An 8,582-nucleotide genomic window follows, 5' to 3' on the forward strand; every position below is an offset into this window, starting at 1 on the left:
CATCGTGGGTGTGCCCGGAATTTCTCAACGGCAGCGGATGTTCGTTCCGCGCGTTCGTGGTTTTCGCTAAGCGTGCTACTGACGCTTGGTGCACCCGTGGCGACGGCATCAGGGACGACATCGTGGGTGTGCCCGGGATTTCTTAACGGCAGCGGATGTTCGTTCCGCGCGTTCGTGGTTTTCGCTAAGCGTGCTACTGACGCTTGGTGCACCCGTGGCGACGGCATCAGGGACGACATCGTGGGTGTGCCCGGGATTTCTCAACGGCAGCGGATGTTCGTTCCGCACGTTCGTGGTTTTCGCTAAGCGTGCTACTGACGCTTGGTGCACCCGTGGCGACGGCATCAGGGACGACATCGTGGGTGTGCCCGGGATTTCTCAACGGCAGCGGATGTTCGTTCCGCGCGTTTGTAGTTTTCGCTAAGCGTGCTACTAACGCTTGGTGCACCAGTGGCGACGGCATGAGGGACGACATCGTGGGTGTGCCCGGGATTTCTCAACGGCAGCGGATGTTCGTTCCGCGCGTTCGTGGTTTTCGCTATGCGTGCTACTGACGCTTGGTGCACAGTGGCGACGGCATCAGGGACGACATCGTGGGTGTGCCCGGGATTTCTCAACGGCAGCGGATGTTCGTTCCGCGCGTTCGTGGTTTTAGCTAAGCGTGCTACTGGCGTTTCGTGCACCCGTGGCGACGGCATCAGGGACGACATCGTGGGTGTGCCCGGGATTTCTCAACGGCAGCGGATGTTCGTTCCGCGCGTTTGTAGTTTTCGCTAAGCGTGCTACTGACGCTTGGTGCACCCGTGGCGACGGCATCAGGGACGACATCGTGGGTGTGCCCGGGATTTCTCAACGGCAGCGGATGTTCGTTCCGCGCGTTCGTGGTTTTCGCTAAGCGTGCTACTGACGCTTGGTGCACCCGTGGCGACGGCATCAGGGACGACATCGTGGGTGTGCCCGGGATTTCTCAACGGCAGCGGATGTTCGTTCCGCGCGTTCGTGGTTTTCGCTAAGCGTGCTACTGACGCTTGGTGCACCCGTGGCGAAGGCATGAGGGACGTCATCGTGGGTGTGCCCGGGATTTCTCAACGGCAGCGGATGTTCGTTCCGCGCGTTCGTGGTTTTCGCTAAGCGTGCTACTGACGCTTGGTGCACCCGTGGCGACAGCATGAGGGACGACATCGTGGGTGTGCCCGGGATTTCTCAACGGCAGCGGATGTTCGTTCCGCGCGTTCGTGGTTTTCGCTAAGCGTGCTACTGACGCTTGGTGCACCCGTGGCGACAGCATGAGGGACGTCATCGTGGGTGTGCCCGGGATTTCTCAACGGCAGCGGATGTTCGTTCCGCGCGTTCGTGGTTTTCGCTAAGCGTGCTACTGACGCTTGGTGCACCCGTGGCGACGGCATCAGGGACGACATCGTGGGTGTGCCCGGGATTTCTCAACGGCAGCGGATGTTCGTTCCGCGCGTTTGTAGTTTTCGCTAACCGTGCTACTGACGCTTGGTGCACCCGTGGCGACAGCATGAGGGACGACATCGTGGGTGTGCCCGGGATTTCTCAACGGCAGCGGATGTTCGTTCCGCGCGTTTGTAGTTTTCGCTAAGCGTGCTACTGACGCTTGGTGCACCCGTGGCGACAGCATGAGGGACGACATCGTGGGTGTGCCCGGGATTTCTCAACGGCAGCGGATGTTCGTTCCGCGCGTTTGTAGTTTTCGCTAAGCGTGCTACTGACGCTTGGTGCACCCGTGGCGACGGCATCAGGGACGACATCGTGGGGGTGCCCGGGATTTCTCAACGGCAGCGGATGTTCGTTCCGCGCGTTCGTGGTTTTCGCTAAGCGTGCTACTGACGCTTGGTGCACCCGTGGCGACGGCATCAGGGACGACATCGTGGGTGTGCCCGGGATTTCTCAACGGCAGCGGATGTTCGTTCCGCGCGTTCGTGGTTTTAGCTAAGCGTGCTACTGACGCGTGGTGCACCCGTGGCGACGGCATCAGGGACGACATCGTGGGTGTGCCCGGGATTTCTCAACGGCAGCGGATGTTCGTTCCGCGCGTTTGTAGTTTTCGCTAACCGTGCTACTGACGCTTGGTGCACCCGTGGCGACGGCATCAGGGACGACATCGTGGGTGTGCCCGGGATTTCTCAACGGCAGCGGATGTTCGTTCCGCGCGTTCGTGGTTTTCGCTAAGCGTGCTACTGACGCTTGGTGCACCCGTGGCGACGACATCAGGGACGACATCGTGGGTGTGCCCGGGATTTCTCAACGGCAGCGGATGTTCGTTCCGCGCGTTCGTGGTTTTCGCTAAGCGTGCTACTGACGCTTGGTGCACCCGTGGCGACGGCATCAGGGACGACATCGTGGGTGTGCCCGGGATTTCTCAACGGCAGCGGATGTTCGTTCCGCGCGTTCGTGGTTTTCGCTAAGCGTGCTACTGACGCTTGGTGCACCCGTGGCGACGGCATCAGGGACGACATCGTGGGTGTGCCCGGGATTTCTCAACGGCAGCGGATGTTCGTTCCGCGCGTTCGTGGTTTTCGCTAAGCGTGCTACTGACGTATGGTGCACCCGTGGCGACGGCATCAGGGACGACATCGTGGGTGTGCCCGGGATTTCTCAACGGCAGCGGATGTTCGTTCCGCGCGTTCGTGGTTTTCGCTAAGCGTGCTACTGACGCTTGGTGCACCCGTGGCGACGACATCAGGGACGACATCGTGGGTGTGCCCGGAATTTCTCAACGGCAGCGGATGTTCGTTCCGCGCGTTCGTGGTTTTCGCTAAGCGTGCTACTGACGCTTGGTGCACCCGTGGCGACGGCATCAGGGACGACATCGTGGGTGTGCCCGGGATTTCTTAACGGCAGCGGATGTTCGTTCCGCGCGTTCGTGGTTTTCGCTAAGCGTGCTACTGACGCTTGGTGCACCCGTGGCGACGGCATCAGGGACGACATCGTGGGTGTGCCCGGGATTTCTCAACGGCAGCGGATGTTCGTTCCGCACGTTCGTGGTTTTCGCTAAGCGTGCTACTGACGCTTGGTGCACCCGTGGCGACGGCATCAGGGACGACATCGTGGGTGTGCCCGGGATTTCTCAACGGCAGCGGATGTTCGTTCCGCGCGTTTGTAGTTTTCGCTAAGCGTGCTACTAACGCTTGGTGCACCAGTGGCGACGGCATGAGGGACGACATCGTGGGTGTGCCCGGGATTTCTCAACGGCAGCGGATGTTCGTTCCGCGCGTTCGTGGTTTTCGCTATGCGTGCTACTGACGCTTGGTGCACAGTGGCGACGGCATCAGGGACGACATCGTGGGTGTGCCCGGGATTTCTCAACGGCAGCGGATGTTCGTTCCGCGCGTTCGTGGTTTTAGCTAAGCGTGCTACTGGCGTTTCGTGCACCCGTGGCGACGGCATCAGGGACGACATCGTGGGTGTGCCCGGGATTTCTCAACGGCAGCGGATGTTCGTTCCGCGCGTTTGTAGTTTTCGCTAAGCGTGCTACTGACGCTTGGTGCACCCGTGGCGACGGCATCAGGGACGACATCGTGGGTGTGCCCGGGATTTCTCAACGGCAGCGGATGTTCGTTCCGCGCGTTCGTGGTTTTCGCTAAGCGTGCTACTGACGCTTGGTGCACCCGTGGCGACGGCATCAGGGACGACATCGTGGGTGTGCCCGGGATTTCTCAACGGCAGCGGATGTTCGTTCCGCGCGTTCGTGGTTTTCGCTAAGCGTGCTACTGACGCTTGGTGCACCCGTGGCGAAGGCATGAGGGACGTCATCGTGGGTGTGCCCGGGATTTCTCAACGGCAGCGGATGTTCGTTCCGCGCGTTCGTGGTTTTCGCTAAGCGTGCTACTGACGCTTGGTGCACCCGTGGCGACAGCATGAGGGACGACATCGTGGGTGTGCCCGGGATTTCTCAACGGCAGCGGATGTTCGTTCCGCGCGTTCGTGGTTTTCGCTAAGCGTGCTACTGACGCTTGGTGCACCCGTGGCGACAGCATGAGGGACGTCATCGTGGGTGTGCCCGGGATTTCTCAACGGCAGCGGATGTTCGTTCCGCGCGTTCGTGGTTTTCGCTAAGCGTGCTACTGACGCTTGGTGCACCCGTGGCGACGGCATCAGGGACGACATCGTGGGTGTGCCCGGGATTTCTCAACGGCAGCGGATGTTCGTTCCGCGCGTTTGTAGTTTTCGCTAACCGTGCTACTGACGCTTGGTGCACCCGTGGCGACAGCATGAGGGACGACATCGTGGGTGTGCCCGGGATTTCTCAACGGCAGCGGATGTTCGTTCCGCGCGTTTGTAGTTTTCGCTAAGCGTGCTACTGACGCTTGGTGCACCCGTGGCGACAGCATGAGGGACGACATCGTGGGTGTGCCCGGGATTTCTCAACGGCAGCGGATGTTCGTTCCGCGCGTTTGTAGTTTTCGCTAAGCGTGCTACTGACGCTTGGTGCACCCGTGGCGACGGCATCAGGGACGACATCGTGGGGGTGCCCGGGATTTCTCAACGGCAGCGGATGTTCGTTCCGCACGTTCGTGGTTTTCGCTAAGCGTGCTACTGACGCTTGGTGCACCCGTGGCGACGGCATCAGGGACGACATCGTGGGTGTGCCCGGGATTTCTCAACGGCAGCGGATGTTCGTTCCGCGCGTTTGTAGTTTTCGCTAAGCGTGCTACTGACGCTTGGTGCACCCGTGGCGACAGCATGAGGGACGACATCGTGGGTGTGCCCGGGATTTCTCAACGGCAGCGGATGTTCGTTCCGCGCGTTTGTAGTTTTCGCTAAGCGTGCTACTGACGCTTGGTGCACCCGTGGCGACGGCATCAGGGACGACATCGTGGGTGTGCCCGGGATTTCTCAACGGCAGCGGATGTTCGTTCCGCGTGTTTGTAGTTTTCGCTAAGCGTGCTACTGACGCTTGGTGCACCCGTGGCGACGGCATCAGGGACGACATCGTGGGTGTGCCCGGGATTTCTCAACGGCAGCGGATGTTCGTTCCGCGCGTTTGTAGTTTTCGCTAAGCGTGCTACTGACGCTTGGTGCACCCGTTTCGACAGCATGAGGGACGACATCGTGGGTGTGCCCGGGATTTCTCAACGGCAGCGGATGTTCCTTCCGCGCGTTCGTGGTTTTCGCTAAGCGTGCTACTGACGCCTGGTCCACCTGCGGCGACGGCATGAGGAACGACATCGTGGGTGTGCCCGGGATTTCTCAACGGCAGTGGATGTTCGTTCCGCGCGTTCGTGGTTTTCGCTAAGCGTGCTACTGACGCCTGGTCCACCTGCGGCGACGGCATGAGGAACGACATCGTGGGTGTGCCCGGGATTTCTCAACGGCGGCGGATGTTCGTTCCACGCGTTCGTGGTTTTCGCTAAGCGTGCTACTGACGCTTGGTGCACCCGTGGCGACGGCATCAGGGACGACATCGTGGGTGTGCCCGGGATTTCTCAACGGCAGCGGATGTTCCTTCCGCGCGTTCGTGGTTTTCGCCAAGCGTGCTACAGACGCCTGGTCCACCTGCGGCGACGGCATGAGGGACGACATCGTGGGTGTGCCCGGGATTTCTCAACGGCAGCGGATGTTCGTTCCGCGCGTTTGTAGTTTTCGCTAAGCGTGCTACTGACGCTTGGTGCACCCGTGGCGACGGCATCAGGGACGACATCGTGGGTGTGCCCGGGATTTCTCAACGGCAGCGGATGTTCGTTCCGCACGTTCGTGGTTTTCGCTAAGCGTGCTACTGACGCTTGGTGCATCCGTGGCGACGGCATCAGGGACGACATCGTGGGTGTGCCCGGGATTTCTCAACGGCAGCGGATGTTCGTTCCGCGCGTTTGTAGTTTTCGCTAAGCGTGCTACTGACGCTTGGTGCACCCGTGGCGACGGCATCAGGGACGACATCGTGGGTGTGCCCGGGATTTCTCAACGGCAGCGGATGTTCGTTCCGCGCGTTCGTGGTTTTCGCTAAGCGTGCTACTGACGCTTGGTGCACCCGTGGCGACGGCATCAGGGACGACATCGTGGGTGTGCCCGGGATTTCTCAACGGCAGCGGATGTTCGTTCCGCGCGTTCGTGGTTTTCGCTAAGCGTGCTACTGACGCTTGGTGCACCCGTGGCGACGGCATCAGGGACGACATCGTGGGTGTGCCCGGGATTTCTCAACGGCAGCGGATGTTCGTTCCGCACGTTCGTGGTTTTCGCTAAGCGTGCTACTGACGCTTGGTGCACCCGTGGCGACGGCATCAGGGACGACATCGTGGGTGTGCCCGGGATTTCTCAACGGCAGCGGATGTTCGTTCCGCGCGTTTGTAGTTTTCGCTAAGCGTGCTACTAACGCTTGGTGCACCAGTGGCGACGGCATGAGGGACGACATCGTGGGTGTGCCCGGGATTTCTCAACGGCAGCGGATGTTCGTTCCGCGCGTTCGTGGTTTTCGCTAAGCGTGCTACTGACGCTTGGTGCACCCGTGGCGACGGCATCAGGGACGACATCGTGGGTGTGCCCGGGATTTCTCAACGGCAGCGGATGTTCGTTCCGCGCGTTCGTGGTTTTAGCTAAGCGTGCTACTGACGCGTGGTGCACCCGTGGCGACGGCATCAGGGACGACATCGTGGGTGTGCCCGGGATTTCTCAACGGCAGCGGATGTTCGTTCCGCGCGTTTGTAGTTTTCGCTAACCGTGCTACTGACGCTTGGTGCACCCGTGGCGACGGCATCAGGGACGACATCGTGGGTGTGCCCGGGATTTCTCAACGGCAGCGGATGTTCGTTCCGCGCGTTCGTGGTTTTCGCTAAGCGTGCTACTGACGCTTGGTGCACCCGTGGCGACGGCATCAGGGACGACATCGTGGGTGTGCCCGGGATTTCTCAACGGCAGCGGATGTTCGTTCCGCGCGTTCGTGGTTTTCGCTAAGCGTGCTACTGACGCTTGGTGCACCCGTGGCGACGGCATGAGGGACGTCATCGTGGGTGTGCCCGGGATTTCTCAACGGCAGCGGATGTTTGTTCCGCGCGTTCGTGGTTTTCGCTAAGCGTGCTACTGACGCTTGGTGCACCCGTGGCGACGGCATCAGGGACGACATCGTGGGTGTGCCCGGGATTTCTCAACGGCAGTGGATGTTCGTTCCGCGCGTTCGTGGTTTTCGCTAAGCGTGCTACTGACGCCTGGTCCACCTGCGGCGACGGCATGAGGGACGACATCGTGGGTGTGCTCGGGATTTCTCAACGGCAGCGGATGTTCGTTCCGCGCGTTTGTAGTTTTCGCTAAGCGTGCTACTGACGCCTGGTCCACCTGCGGCGACGGCATGAGGAACGACATCGTGGGTGTGCCCGGGATTTCTCAACGGCAGTGGATGTTCGTTCCGCGCGTTCATGGTTTTCGCTAATCGTGCTACTGACGCCTGGTCCACCTGCGGCGACGGCATGAGGAACGACATCGTGGGTGTGCCCGGGATTTCTCAACGGCAGCGGATGTTCGTTCCGCGCGTTCGTGGTTTTCGCTAAGCGTGCTACTGACGCTTGGTGCACCCGTGGCGACGGCATCAGGGACGACATCGTGGGTGTGCCCGGGATTTCTCAACGGCAGCGGATGTTCCTTCCGCGCGTTCGTGGTTTTCGCCAAGCGTGCTACAGACGCCTGGTCCACCTGCGGCGACGGCATGAGGGACGACATCGTGGGTGTGCCCGGGATTTCTCAACGGCAGCGGATGTTCGTTCCGCGCGTTTGTAGTTTTCGCTAAGCGTGCTACTGACGCTTGGTGCACCCGTGGCGACGGCATCAGGGACGACATCGTGGGGGTGCTCGGGATTTCTCAACGGCAGCGGATGTTCGTTCCGCGCGTTTGTAGTTTTCGCTAAGCGTGCTACTGACGCTTGGTGCACCCGTGGCGACGGCATCAGGGACGACATCGTGGGTGTGCCCGGGATTTCTCAACGGCAGCGGATGTTCGTTCCGCGCGTTTGTAGTTTTCGCTAAGCGTGCTACTGACGCCTGGTGCACCCGTGGCGACAGCATGAGGGACGACATCGTGGGTGTGCCCGGGATTTCTCAACGGCAGCGGATGTTCGTTCCGCGCGTTTGTAGTTTTCGCTAAGCGTGCTACTGACGCTTGGTGATCCCGTGGCGACAGCATGAGGGACGACATCGTGGGTGTGCCCGGGATTTCTCAACGGCGGCGGATGTTCGTTCCGCGCGTTTTTAGTTTTCGCTAAGCGTGCTACTGACGCTTGGTGCACCCGTGGCGACGGCATCAGGGACGACATCGTGGGTGTGCCCGGGATTTCTCAACGGCAGCGGATGTTCCTTCCGCGCGTTCGTGGTTTTCGCTAAGCGTGCTACTGACGCCTGGTCCACCTGCGGCGACGGCATGAGGAACGACATCGTGGTTGTGCCCGGGATTTCTCAACGGCGGCGGATGTTCGTTCCGCGCGTTCGTGGTTTTCGCTAAGCGTGCTACTGACGCTTGGTGCACCCGTGGCGACGGCATCAGGGACGACATCGTGGGTGTGCCCGGGATTTCTCAACGGCAGCGGATGTTCCTTCCGCGCGTTTGTAGTTTTCGCCAAGCGTGCTACAGACGCCTG

Source organism: Ixodes scapularis, unplaced genomic scaffold (assembly GCF_016920785.2).
Source record: "Ixodes scapularis isolate PalLabHiFi unplaced genomic scaffold, ASM1692078v2 PGA_scaffold4__175_contigs__length_147842914, whole genome shotgun sequence".
Taxonomy (NCBI): domain Eukaryota; kingdom Metazoa; phylum Arthropoda; class Arachnida; order Ixodida; family Ixodidae; genus Ixodes; species Ixodes scapularis.